This window comes from Schistocerca gregaria, chromosome 4 (assembly GCF_023897955.1).
Source record: "Schistocerca gregaria isolate iqSchGreg1 chromosome 4, iqSchGreg1.2, whole genome shotgun sequence".
Taxonomy (NCBI): Eukaryota; Metazoa; Arthropoda; class Insecta; order Orthoptera; family Acrididae; genus Schistocerca; species Schistocerca gregaria.
Window position 1 is genome coordinate 773,890,150 of NC_064923.1, and position 15,781 is coordinate 773,905,930.

The window sequence follows — 15,781 nt, forward strand, 5'->3', positions numbered from 1 at the left end:
TGTACATCGAAGAATCGCTGATGGAAATAAAATACTGGTTCAAGATTGGGATTAAAATTCAAGGTGAAAGGGTATCAATGATACGATTCGCTGATGACACTCTCATCCTGAGTGAAAGTGAAGAAGAATTACATGATATGCTAAATGGAATGAGCAATCTAATGAGTGCAGAATATGGATGGAGTCGAAGAAAGACTAGTAGCAAAAATGAGAACAGAGAGAAACTTAACACCAGGATTGATGAAGTTAAGGAATTGTGCTACCTAAGCAGAAAAATAACCAGAGACGGACGGACCAATGGCAAAGAGGGCATTCCTGGCCAAGAGAAGGCTAGTATTATCAAACGTGGGCCTCAATTTAAGGAAGAATCTTCCGAGAATTCTGGAGTACAACATTGTATTGTGGTGAAACATGGACTGTGGTAAACCCAAAACAGAAGAGAATCGAAGCACTTGAGATGTGGTGCTACGGACGAATGTTGAAAATTAGGTGGACTGATAAGGAAAGGAATGACGAGTTCTGCGCAGAATTGGAGAGGAAAGGAAAATGTGGACAACACAGACAAGGAGAAGGGACAGAATTCTAGGATATCTGTTAAGACATCACGGAATGACTTCCGTGGCACTAGAGGGAGCTGTAGAGGGTAAAAACTGTAGGGATTCGAATACATCCAGCAAATAATTGAGAACGTAGGTCGCAAGTGCTACTCTGAGATGTTGGACAGGAGAGGAATTCGTGGCGGGCTTCATCAAACAAGTCAGAAGACAGATGACTCAAAAGAAAGGTCAGCAATCGAGCAGATACGCGATAGGGGAAGCCACGCTGCCGCACCTCCTCGGCCAAACTGTCACCCGTCAAACGTTTCTGTCGCACGATCCACAGCAAATAGCGTGGTGTCCCATTGTGCTTGTACCACAGTTGCTGCTTTTCTGCAATGATAACGTTCCCCAACAGCGGAGAAATTGCTGATACACAGCACGTCTTGATACGTTTGGTAAAGTGTTTGGCCTATGAGTGTCACCGACAATTCCTGCCCATACAATCGTACTCAAGCGATCCCGATGCCTCATCGCATGATTGATTGAGGATTTTCACCTGCCCACCCGTGTGCACTGTGGTAATTTGCTACGCCCTCTCTTCACAGCTAAACGGCCATATCTCAACAGGTATTGGCTTGCGCAAGAACTTCTACTTTTGAACAATGCTACTCACTCTAGGAATACGTGCCGCTTTCTTTGAAGCGCCATGTATAAATAATCCAAGTATATGTCTTCCATCAGTGAAGCGCATTCAAGCAAACTGGAAATTCCAAAATAAACTAAGAGGGCATGGTGTACCTTGGTACATCTTAAGACAGGTCGCTCACCTGTCGTGATCTGGTTGGAGAGGCTGTCTTAACATCAAGCAAGAGTTTTAAGTTCGAAATAGTAACAACTGTAAACGTGTGTGTCTCATAGCAACCACGATTTAAACACACTTATAACGCCCTTACGATTTTTGTAATCGATGATGGGCAAATTATTTTTTCTTACTCTTATGAACAAATGTAGCTTTCAAACTTATATGAATAAGCGAGATCCAAAGACATTATTTTCTCCTAAAAGTAAATATGTGTGATTAATCTCCTTAAATTCTTCCTGCTGGCTCTCCTAATCACTGTATGTAATGTGATAAATCCTCACTCAAGTGTATTTTAGCGGTTCATTTTTATTTAATATGCAAATACCGAATTCAAAAGCAATTTTATGTAAACTGACGGAAGAAAATCACAACGCCAAATAATAATAAATGTAGAGTAATGATAATTCTGGAATACATTTGGCTAGGTAACATATTTAAGAGATTAACACTGCAAGATCACAAGTTAATGTAACCGAAAGATAAGCCATTACAAATGTGCATTTTGGTAAGATCTTATGGGACCAAACTGCTGAGTTCATCGGTCCCTAAGCTTAGGCACAACTTAATCTAACTTACGCTAAGGACAACACACACACCTACGCCCGAGGGAGGACTCGAACCTACGACAGGGGGAGCCGCCATTACTAGTGTGAAATGCTGGTGCATTAGCAAAGGTGTAACGACCAGAATGTTGAATGCAAACACGTAGAAGTACATGCTTTGTGTTCTACAGGTGCCGGATGTCATTTTGTGGGATGGAGTTCCATGTCAGTTGCGCTTGGTCGGTCAATGCATGGACGGTTAATGCTGTTTCTGGATAATGCTGGAGTTGTCGTCCGATGATGACCCTTATTGCTCGACTGGAGACAGATCTGGTGATCGAGCAGGCCAGGACAACAAGTCGACACACTGTAGATCGTGTTGGGTTACAACAACGGTATGTGGACGACCGTTATCCTGTTGGAAAACACCCCCTGGAATGCTTTTCACGAATGGCAGCACGACAGCCCAAATCACCAGACTGGCGTACACATTTGCAGTCAGGATGCGTGGGATACCAAGGAGAATGCTCCTGGTGACATACACAGTCGCACCCCGAACACTGACTCCAGCTGTAGGCCCAGTGCGTCTAGCACGCAGCCAGGTTGGTTGCAGGCTCTCCACTGGCGTCCTAACCAACACATGGCCACCACTGGCAGAAGCAGCTTTCATCAGAAAACACAACAGATTTCCACACTGCCCTTCAATGAGCTCTCATATGACACCACTGAAGTCGCAAATGGCGGTGGTTTGGAGTCAGTTGAATGCACACTAAAGGGAGTCTGGCTCTGACCTGTCCTTGAAGTACTTGTGTCCCTGTGGTTTCAACTACTGTTTAAATTGCTACTGCAGATGCAGTACGATGCGCCACAGCGATACCCCGAATACAATGGTCTTACGTCTCCGTAGTGTCACGTGGCCGTTGGGAGCCCGGTCTTCTTGTGGCTGTACATTCTCGTGGCTACTGTTGCCAAAAATCGCGTACCGCGGCTGCTTTCCCGTCAAGTCTTTCTGCAGTACCGCAGAACGAACATCTAACTTCTCGTACTCCAGACACACGACCTCGTTCAAACTTAGGTGCTGATAATGGCGTCTTTGTTGCCTTAAAGGGTAACTAATGTCACGCCTGTTACAGCGTGTATTTAAAGCAAACCTGTTTTTCATTCTCATAGCGGCGCTACTAGCTTCACCTTCATGCGATTGTCGCGAAATTTCAACAGACATTATCTCTGACGTACAGAAAGACGTATAACAAATTTAGTTAATGTTGCACAACTCGTTCTTGGTGCTGCAGTTCCTTTCCCGTCAGTGTATATTGCAGAGGCCTTAAAATTTCGACTACTACAGACTATAGAAGAACACTCTTCTTGGGTTCCTCTCCTTCCGCCTACTATCAATAGGTCGCCTCAAGTCATGTTCCTCGAGAGCGATACGAGTGCTTTATTAAATTACAGCTCAAGATCTGAGAGAGCTTACTGCACAGGCTGCATTTCAATTCACGTAATAAACCGTGGGGATCTACTAGCACGTGTCCTCGTGATGAAGCTGTCAAGTGCTTGGATTGTTGTGCATTCCGGACACAAGGCACAGCACACGCTTCAGCACTGGTAAGGGTCGTTCTCTGGTATCGATCTGCCGATACGCTCTCTTGCCCTGGCCGACGTTGTTCCGTTGTAAGTGATCAGCAATTTGTACTCCACTTCCTTTAGGTACTTCTCAAAGACCAAACATTTGCGCGAAAGCAGATCGCTCAAGTGGATGGTGTACGGCGCCATGTTTGTTTGACCATGGAGAGAGCTTCCAGGAACGATTGGACCACATCACAGTGATGATCACGGCACAAAACCGCTGATATATTCATCCCAAAGTTTTCAGACCGCCTAATAATGGTGACTGTCGAGGCGGGTTGAAGAGCGCCTGTCTGCAGACAGGGTCTGATGTGAGGCAAATCCCAGGCCCACAAGCCGACCAACCACAGTAAACGTCGCACACCTTCGTATCGAAGACCAAATGCTGCCATGTCGATGAGAAGAGTAAGAAGAAATCGTGGCAGGAACTCGTGAACTCTTTGAATCTTTCCACTAGCTCAACTCACGTAAGGGAAGCCATCAGAATGCTTTCCAGAAAGCACAGCCAGCCACCAGTAGCAGTCTGCGTGTCCCGTCGCTCCGTGTGGTCGTGAAGTGGGGAGCACCAGGCTTCGGATCCAACAAGAACTCCCCCCCCCCCCCCCCTTCTGCCTGTGGGGACTTGGTTCTGCGCTGTCTGAGGCTCACGGTACTGAGACCAGTAACGACTAGATCACACACAGCAGATTCCCAATACTTGGACAGAAATCTATGGAGAAAGCTGATAATTTTACATTCGGCATCAGCAGGTGTGACTGGGTAGGTGAAGGGCAGATACTTTGAACTTATAGTATTTTTAAATTCATCCATTTTTTTTTATTTTAGCAAGTATCCTATTAATTCCGCAGCTGAGAACGCTCTAAATGTAATAACATGCAGAAAACCACACACACACACACACACACACACACACACACACACACACACACACACACACACACACGCACATATACAGATAGAAGGGAATTGTTGCATTGTAACGACACACTTTATGCAATGACGCTGATTTACTGAAGACTAAGGGTTGTGCACTAGAAGTTGTCCCAGTCTGGGCGAAGATGATTCCATTCGGTGTTGAGTTCGTGTTAGCAAAGGTACGTAACTCATACTGTGCGTACAGCAAGACTGCGAAACTCAGACCGTTCTATTATGACTAGATAACCTGCGAACAATGAATGGAAGGCAATAGGCAGATTCCATATTCCTAGATTTACGTGAAAGCTTTGATACGGTGCCCCACTGTCGACTGTTATCGATGATCCGAGCATATGGATTAGGTACGTAGATACGTGAGTGGCTCGAAGACTTCTTAAGTAATAGAAAGTACGCTGACCTAGGCGGCGAGTCTCCATAAGATAGCCACAGAAGTGTGTCAGGACGGCTGTTATCTTCTGTACACACAAATGGTCCGGTGGACATGGCGGGCAGCAGTCTGCAGCTATTTGGCGACGAATCTGTAGTGTACGGGAAGCGGTCGCCGTTGAGTGACTGTAGGGTAATACAAGAGGCTTAGGCAATGTTTCTAGCTGGTGTGGTGATGGCTGCTTGCTCTGAATGTAGAAAAATATAACGTAGTGCGGGTGAATGGAAACAACAATGTTGTAAGTAACTCAAAACTATTTCACTGAAAGTAATGGGAAAATTTCAATTAATACGTGAAACTCTGACGCTTATCGCTAGCAGATATGTGGTCGATAACGCCCTTGCCGCAGGTAAAGTAAAAGTAATGTTTACTTCTAAGCGCCTTACATTAACATACCATGGAACGTATAAATTCAGTCCGTATAACAATGTGGGTATAGTCAAACTTTCGCTACTTGAGACTATGTAGAGTAGACGGAAAATTATTTACACTACAGGTACGTAAGTTTTAGGGTTGATCCAGAATGAGATTTTCACTCTGCAGCAGAGTATGCACTAATATGAAAGTTCCTGGCAGATAAAAAATTTGTTGCGGACCGAGACTCGATCTCGGGACCTTTGCAACTGTTGTAACGACTGAGCTATCCACTCACAAGTGAGGACATTCCTCACAGCTTCATTTCCCAACTTCGCAGAAGCTCTCCTGCGAACCTATCAGAACTAACACTCCTGGAAGAAACTATACTGCGGAGACATGGCTTGGCCACAACCTAGGGGATGTTTCCAGAATGAGATTTTCACTCCGCAGCGGAGTGTGCGCTGATATGACATTTCCTGGCAGATTAGCTTTTCTGAAGTTTGGAAGGGAGGAGACGAGTTACTGGCAGAATTGAAGCTGTGAGGACGGTTCCTGAGTCTTGCTTGGGTAGCTCTCTCAATAGAGTACTTGCCCACGACAGGCAAAAGTACCGAATTCGAGTCTCGGTCCAGAGCACAATTTAAATCTGTCGATAAGTTTCTTATAGGACTGACGTTTGTGTGCTGCAAGCTTCCCATTGTTGGTAGTTTTAGTGTCATGACTTGCCCTTACGCTCCGGCACTGGTACGGCGATGTGCGGCCGAAATCCAAGCATCATTGTGCAGTTGGAGACAGTGGACGTGGTCCTGGACAAGGTGAACTGGGCTTCATTCGCAAAGCTGTTTTACTAAAACAACAGCAGCGGCGATTCTGCTCTTCGCGAGTTTCGAAGCATTGCTCGTAAGATCACTCGGTTACTCCGTAACGTATTTGCAGAAAACTGAACCATTGGTCGATCGTTCCAAACTGTGTGGCCAGTAAGATGAGTAGATTTGAAACCGTGTGATTTCTGCGTCTGGGCCTACCTGAAGGGCAGGATTTATCAGCGGGCTACCAACGCATGAGGTTGCAGGTGGGCATCGCGAGGGAGGTAAGCCAACATCACACCTGGGATGTTTCGAGCAGCAGTAGAGCAATCTCTACTGAGGTTCGAGGCTGTAGTGGATGCAGATGTCGTCACATTGACCAACCTGGAAACATGAAAACTGTACTCAACTAACGAAGGATACCCTCGCATGGGGAAATTAAAATGTGTTTATTTCAATGGTGTATCGTTATTTATCTTCCGCACGTCCTTACAAATGTTTCATCGAAGTTTCATTGTCCTACGATCAGTCGTTTTATATGGTGACCGTCATGTAGTGAAAGTTTAATTAGAACCGCCCTTTAGTCTACGTATAAAAGTAACTAAATTACAGAAGAGGTTATAGGAAAGCAAAACTATTTACTGTCGGCAATTGACACACAGAACAACGTAGCGAAGTAATAAATGTTGATTACTGCAGTTTATACTATCTGAGGTATTATATTTTGAATTATTGGATTTTACACCTTAGGAACGGGAATAAAATCGTTTTCCTGTCATCCTCATTCACCATTCTACTGTGACTTTTTTCTGTTACCTCTGAATTACTGCGTTAGTCTTCAATGACTTTCTGTCGACGCCTTGTTATATCCAAATAATAACCTTCGTCATGAATGCTGACGGCATTTATGTAATCGAAATTATTGAACTACGTTTTCTTTCCTGGTCAACAAGTGGTATACGATGGGCTCTACTAGAAAGAAACATTCTCCTCTCTTTCGTCCTCTTCACAAAATAGCATTTCTCCTTCCTGTTATTCGAGTATCATCTTCTACACAACTCAAAGTTAAAAACAAAATATTAAAAACAAAGAAATTAAAGTATTAACTAGCCTTTCATGTGTTTATAGTTATGCTAGAATAAAACTCAGAAGTGTGGTGTGAAATGGTAATCACCACACACATAACGATACCCAGCTCGATAGAAATGCATGTGTTATTTATTCAAGGTAGTCTCTAGAAACGCTCCAGTATCACTGCTCTGGAATATAAATACGCATTAAAAACTCATTTAGAAATATAGCATCTCAGAACGTTGGTTTCGAATGACTTGGGCATACATTTAGTGATCTCATTGGAACTGCCTGCATCCACTGTCTCTTATTGCATTATCTGAATAAGAGATTTGAGATGTCGCTGTATTTACATCACTAAAAAAACGACTCAAATTAATGTCGAATATCACTGCAGAATGAAGGCTCTCAGTACCACATTAGCAGTGCTGCCTTTATCGTTCTCGCGCTGGGTTGTGGCGGCGCACTCTACCCTCATCATTCACTGTCATGCAAAATCCCTAACAGAAACTGAACAGTTCCACCCACAAGCGCTCCCACTCTGTATAGCTGGGTATCTGATGCTTTCAAAACTGACCTCGACTGGGAAAGCCACTACAAAAATACGCAGCAAGGACACTTCCGACGGACATTTAACTTGTTCCAAGAAACGAAGTGCACTCGGCAGACAAAGCTTTTACTATTACATCGAGTCTGATGTCAACAACTTCCGCCCAATCTCTCTTCTGACTGCCTTACCCAAAATTCTTGAAAAAGTAATGTATTATAGAGTAGCTTCACAGCTTTGTAAAAATAAAGTTTTAACAAAATGTCAGTTTGGTTTCCAGAAGGGGTTTTCAACGGAAAATGCTGTATATACTTTCACTAATGAAATATTGAATGCTCTGAGTAACTGGAAGTCTCCCGTTGGGATTTTTTGTGATCTATCAAAGGCTTTTGATTGTGTAAATCATGGAATACTTCTAGATAAGCTCAAGTACGGTGGTATGAATGGGACAGTGCTTAAATGGTTTAAATCATACCTAACTGTAACAGTGCAAAAAACTGGTGATTTCTCAAACTGGGGAACAATCAAGAATGGGGTTCCGCAAGGTTCGACCTTGGGTCCTCTGCTGTTCTTAATGTATATTAATGACTTGACATTCTATATTCACGGAGACGCAAAGCTGGTACTTTTTGCCGATGATACAAGTACAGCAATCACATCCGACAGACAAGAATTAACTGGTGAAATTGTAAACGATGTTGTTTAGAAAATCATTAAGTGGTTCTCTGCAAATGGGCTCTCATTAAACTTTGACAAAACACAATACATACAGCTCCACACAGTAAATGGAATGACCCCATTAATAAATATAGACTTCGATCAGAAATCGGTAGCTAAGGTAGAATATTCAAAATTCCTAGGTGTATGCGCTGATGAGGGTTTGATCTGGAAAAAACACACTGAGGATCTGCTGAAACGTTTGAGTTCAGCTACTTTTGCTATTAGGGCCATTGCAAATTTTGGCGATATACATCTGAGTAAATTAGCTTACCACGCCTATTTTCATTCTCTGCTTTCGTACGGCATCATATTCTGGGGTAACTCACCACTGAGTAAAAGTGTGTTCATTGCACAAAAGCGTTTAATCAGAATAATTGCTGGAGCTCATCCAAGATCATCCTGCAGACACTTATTTATAGACCTAGGGATCTTCACTCTAGCCTCACAATAAATAAATAAATAAATAAATATATATATATATATATATATATATATATATATATATATATATATATATATATGAAATTTGTTATTAACAATCCGAACGAATTCAAAAGTAATAGCAGTGTACATGGCTACAACACTAGGAGAAAGGATGATCTTCACTACTCAAGGTTAAATCTAACTTTGGCTCAGAAGTGGGTAAATTATGCTGCCATAAATATCTTTGGTCACTTACCTAATAGCATCAAAAGTCTGACAGATAGCCACATACCATTTAAAAGGAAATTTAAAGAATTTCTTAATGGCAACTCCTTCCACTCATTAGATGAATTTCTGGATATAGTAAGTGGGTAATTTCCCAACCCCACAAAAATAAAAAATAAAATAAAAAAATATTGAGTGTCATGTAATATTTTGTCTAATGTAATATCTTGTATAGACACCTTTTTTTAACCTGACATGTTCCACATCATTAAGAAGTGTTGTATTCATGATCTATGGAATAACGTACTAATCTAATTTAATCTAATCTTGGCGCCACGGTACTGCAGCACGCGTCTACAGACGTCCTCGCACTCGGTACCTCGGTGTCTGTATTTACCCGGTTAGGTTCAGTAGTTTCCGGCTGGTCTGTATATGAGTCAAACGGTTTTGGTGTTGGGTAAGTAGATTTCGATGAACGGCTATCAGGTGGATCACACGGCGGCAGGATGTGACCGTTAGCAGCCGCCGGGCCCGGTGAGCACATTGCGGCTCCGTCTCGCCCTTCAGTCTCACACAAGGTCGACTTCCTTCTGCCACGAGTGCCATTAGAACAGCCCACACTTCTGGCTCCGAGGGCACAGAAAAAAGAGGAATTCGGTAAACTTCGACGTCCACCCGGAATTCCCCGAACCCGCTTCAAGTGGCTCTCAGGAGAGAGCGGAAGTAATTCGGGAAACCACGAATGTCTGTGGCGGCGGTGTTTGCTGCCCCGTCATGTTTTCCCTTTCACGCTCCAAGCCCTTTACGATATCGTAGCACCAAGGGCAGCTCCCCACGTGCGCTTCGTCGAGCACATTTAAAACCACTGCACTTTTTTTGATGGGTTTTACGAATTTTCGCATGCATCAGGCCGGTGGCAATACTTTTTGAGGCACTGACAATCATTCGCAGTACGCCAGGCCTTTTCGAGAGAGAGTTTCAGTTAGTTCTTCTGGGAAAACATTGGTTTGAGAAGAAACTGTTTACAATTTCATTTCTGCTTTCTTTTTCACCGCAGTCTCAGTTAATACTTGATGATCTACTGTATTCTGTGGAATAAAAGTTCGAATAAAAGTCTACTGATTATTTCTGTACGTTAGCAAATATTAAAATAAGTGGCATTTGGATTTCATTGTGAATAACAGATCACAGAGGCTGATGTCGGCTCTCCTACCGTAGTCCTGTTTCTGCGATGCAGCTTGTTACAAGTTCGGTGCTTTTAGCGCACTTGGTTCAATAATCGAGCTGAACAAATAATGAATTAATAAAAGCCTTCAGTCATCATTTTCGTGTGTTATTAAATGCACGATGCATTTCCTACCCTGTGAGTCCCTCATCAGGTGTAACTTCTCCTAACACATAATTTATTTTCTCTCCTGAATTAGGTGAAATGCATGTTCCTGTCATGAAAACGTTTCATGTTAGTTTATCAATTTTGTAAATCAAGCGCGGAACATTTGTGCGAAATAGTGGAAAAATGAACAGTGTAAACTTACTACATAATCCAAGGAAAGCGCTTTTAACTTGTTAGCACCATCATATGTTCCTTTCTCCATACTGTTAATACATATCACTTCACTCAAGAAGCACGTTTGTATACACATGTTCGTAAACACTTCACAGATGTTGTACATGGTGTGATCAAAGGTGAACTTATTCGCAGCACCAGAGATCTAATTAATAAACAATTTACTTATGCATGAAATATTTTTTTTTTTTTTTTTTTTTGCTTGTATGGAGGTGTACCTCCAGTTCTTCTAACAGATTTATGGTCTTACCATTGGCTTCATTATATACTACTACCAAACTACTTTCCTTTAATTTCCAAAATATGTTGTGCAATAACTGATTTTCCGAAGTGGTTGAGCCTGAAAGCATTTATGTGCTCTTGAAAACAGATTTTACAAGCCACAGTTATTTTAGTAATTTTAAAGAAATATTCTAAAGTTATTTCCTGGGTATGTCAATTGTTTGTTGATTAGATCTCTGGCCTTACGAATAAATTCGTATTTTATCACACCATGTAAAACATCTGTGAAGTGTTTACGAAAAAGTGCATGCAAATGTGCTTTTTGAATGAAGTGTTATATATATATATATTAATAGGAGAAAAGAATGTATAATGCCGCTATAAAGTTAAAAATGCTTTTCTTGGATTATGCGGTAAGTTTACGTTGTTCATTTTTTCACTATTTCGCACTTATGTTCCGCGTGTGACTTAAGAAATTCATGACCTAACATCACACCTCTTCATGACTGGAATATGCATCTCACCTCAGTCAAGGTGACAAATAAATCATGTATTAAGAATAATTACGCTTGATGATGGATCCACAGGATCCGAAATGCTTCGTGTATTTAATAAAAATACGAAAAGTTGTAACTGACGGCGTTTTTTAATTCATACTTCCAGTGTAGCGAATACAGTCACGCTTGAAGCTGCAAAATATGGATGAAGTTACATTTAACGAACGAGCATCACAGAAAATTGACATCTAACGCAACCTCCTAGAGCTGGAAATAAAAATTTCCGATTTAGCCAGAAACTACGCTATTTAGGATAGAGGTATTAGCTGGTGCAAGTTAGTTGAAATGCACATTCTTCTGCGCACATAGACCTAATTTGCTAATGTTTTATAACTATAGCTCGCGACAATGGTGAGTTTCTGACGTGTGGCCAAATGTAAAACGTAGCTCTATTCCACGTTCCCTTCCATGTTCCGACCATATTGTCCTACGTATTTTTTCATCCTATATATAAGATGACATGTCGATGCGTTTGGAAAATTGTACTAAGTACACGTTATATTCAAATACATTAAAAATGTTATGCAGTAATTTTCACCAGGCCAAAATATGAAGTGGGACCACCTACCCTCCTGAAAGCCTGCCCCACCCCATTTCCAACTGAACAAAAAGTGGCCCACACATCGTCTCTCACAACCACACCGCTCCCCACTTCGCAAACTCTTACACTCGCACCATCCTACATCACCATGGACTTGATCTGAAAAAATAAAACTAGTAAAAAACTTAAAATATCTGTCTGCTTAATTTTTAACACTGCAGTAAAGTAAAATATAAACAGCAATATTTCTCTGATTCATCAATGAATGAAACAGCCATTCTTCTCTACTTTTTGAACACAGAAATACTGCTCACTGACTAAAGTACTTTACAACTAAATTCAAAATAAAAGTTGTTCTTAAGACAAGTGGTTCTTAAAGTAGTATGGTTATCTTCTTACGTCTAGAATAAAAACATTAAATTTTTTTTTCAGCTGATGAAAAACGCTTCCGACTCTCTTCGTAACGTTATAGTCACAACTTTATGTAACAAACGGTCGACCTTTCAATACATAACGTCCTTAAAACTCCGTTAGGATTAATAGGAGAAGTCCGTTTACAGAGTTATAAGGACGTTATACATTGAAAATTGAACAGTTTGTTAGCTTCAGATGTGACTATAATTTGACCACTAGTCGTATTGATAAATCATTCTGACACAGCTGTTGTAGTTTACATCAGTTCTAGTGTATCGTCACAGCTGTAGCTGCCCCCCGTACCAAGTGTCTTGCAAAACCGAGGAGAGGCACTACATTCATTAGTACAGATAATGCGGAGTTCAACTCAAGTTGAAAAATTATTTTCTGTTTACACGTAATTAAATTAGGTGAATCAGCTTTACCGTTTTTGTATGACTGCAGTTCGTACCCTCCAGTCAGTGTAGGGCGATCATATTTACTTGGTTTTTCATCTCCCTAGCACTGAATCGGTGGAGATCGCTGGAATTCTAGCTGCTAGTATTTTGATTCTTCTCGCCACTATATTTGGAGGGCAACAATACTGTGCGCAATGAACCTGACACTACAGTCGCCATTGCTCGATGCTGTGCTTCATTTCGATGACACACAATCATAGCTTTCATCGACCCCGCCACTTAGGAGTGGTTATCCAAGCAATTTAAATCAGTATTTCGAACATCACTGTACCGGGAATTTCAGATATGGAAAATGGACCGCCATGTTTAGCAGCAGAGGCACCTGCTCTGCATAAGTTTCCTAACGCGAGTAAGTGTAATTTATAGCATCTTATTGAACTTGCTTTGGAACACTTTTCCATGAGATACCCTAATCTATCAGGGTGGCAGACTATACGAGATGCCAATATTGCAAGAAGAAGCACACCTGATTAGGGCAGATGGGGGTCCAACCACTTATTAATAAACTATTCCCAAGTAAGTACAGGTGTTCACATTATTTTGTCTATCCCTGTAGTTCTTACCTTGTTCCAGATTAAACTAGTTCTTCTTGGAACTGCATGAGGTAGTAATACAACGGACTTGTATTCGAAAGATAGCAGTTCAAATCACAGTATAGACATTCACTTGGGGGTTTTTCGTGACTGCCTTAAATAACATAAGGTGAATGCCGGGTGGACCACTTGAAAAGGGTGAGAACGATTTATTTCCCTACTCTTTCCCAATCCGAGCTTCTGCTCCGTCTCTGATGAAGTCGTCGTAGACGGGACGCTAAATCCTAACCTTCCTTCCTTCACTGATTCTCTGATGATTTCACGTAGAATTTTATAATTGGATCTTTCATGTGATTTACCCTGCCATCATCGATTTACTTTGAGGTTTTATTTACGTATTATTGTGAGTCTGCACTCCGAAGTTTAGGAGTGTGAATCTACTTACACTGGATAGTTTTTTAGGTGAACAATGTTCAGACTAAGTAGCCTCTGTCTTAGATTTTAAAAAAAAATATTTTTCCTTAACTTCAAATATGTTTTGCACATCTTGCTAGTTTCTATTTCGCAAATACATCTTAAAATCTCAATTTAATTTTTGATCCATTAGTCTTGTGGTTTAACTACAAGTGTTCACACAATAGCTCCGCAAGGTCGTTGTATGTCTAGACATTTCATCAGCAGAAGCGTCTCCCGTTCTTACAGCTCTTGTTGATAATTTTGAGGGGGCAGATAGACGATACCAAACGCAAGGGACCTAAATATAGCTGTAGAATAGGTACACCATAAAAATTTAATGAAATTTTCACTTTCTGTTACCTCGTTCCGTTTAGAATTAAATGTTTAATCCTGTGTCAAGCTGTTTGATGAATAACTCAAAGTCGCCAGCTGGAGCCCAGCAATTTGTGAGTTCTACGACTTACGTCCCATCAGTTTCTACTTCTCCAGCCCAATTTTCAAAATTTTATTACAGCAAAAGAGTATAAGTAGTATTCTAAACTGCGTCTGACAGGCCTCTAAAAGCCCAACGGCACTGACCGACCGCCGTGTCTTCCTCTGCCTTGTGGCGTCATGGAATGCTGATGGTGAGAGTCGTGGGGTCGTCATACCGCTCTCCCAGCCTTTCAGTCTTCGTGTCCTGAGGCCGCTACTGCATTGTCGAGTAACCCCTCGACTGACCTCAAGAGGCCGAGCGCGCCACGCATGTCAACAGCGCATGGCGCATGGCGGCCGATGACCACTTTTCAGAGTCGTTCGTGCTCCCTAATTAACTGAAGTTTAGGCCGTAAAGTCTGCCAGGTGTTTAGTTTCGAATAAATGGTGTCAATCAGTGGTTGGATAACATACTATTCTAAGTCTGTTTAGGAGCTCTGCCAGCGTCCAGGCCTCACAAACCTCGTCGAAGTACTTGTTAAATTACACTCCTGGAAATGGAAAAAAGAACACATTGACACCGGTGTGTCAGACCCACCATACTTGTTCCGGACACTGCGAGAGGGCTTTACAAGCAATGATCACACGCACGGCACAGCGGACACACCAGGAACCGCGGTGTTGGCCGTCGAATGGCGCTAGCTGCGCAGCATTTGTGCACCGCCGCCGTCAGTGTCAGCCAGTTTGCCGTGGCATACTGAGCTCCATCGCAGTCTTCAACACTGGTAGCATGCCGCGACAGCGTGGACGTGAACCGTATGTGCAGTTGACGGACTTTGAGCGAGGGCGTATAGTGGGCATGCGGGAGGCCGGGTGGACGTACCGCCGAATTGCTCAACACGTGGGGCGTGAGGTCTCCACAGTACATCGATGTTGTCGCCAGTGGTCGGCGGAAGGTGCACGTGCCCGTCGACCTGGGACCGGACCGCAGCGACGCACGGATGCACGCCAAGACCGTAGGATCCTACGCAGTGCCGTAGGGGACCGCACCGCCACTTCCCAGCAAATTAGGGACACTGTTGCTCCTGGGGTATCGGCGAGGACCATTCGCAACCGTCTCCATGAAGCTGGGCTACGGTCCCGCACACCGTTAGGCCGTCTTCCGCTCACGCCCCAACATTGTGCAGCCCGCCTCCAGTGGTGTCGCGACAGGCGTGAATGGAGGGACGAATGGAGACGTGTCGTCTTCAGCAATGAGAGTCGCTTCTGCATTGGTGCCAATGATGGTCGTATGCGTGTTTGGCGCCGTGCAGGTGAGCGCCACAATCAGGACTGCATACGACCGAGGCACACAGGGCCAACACCCGGCATCATGGTGTGGGGAGCGATATCCTACACTGGCCGTACACCTCTGGTGATCGTCGAGGGGACACTGAATAGTGCACGGTACATCCAAACCGTATCGAACCCATCGTTCTACCATTCCTAGACCGGCAAGGGAACTTGCTGTTCCAACAGGACAATGCACGTCCGCATGT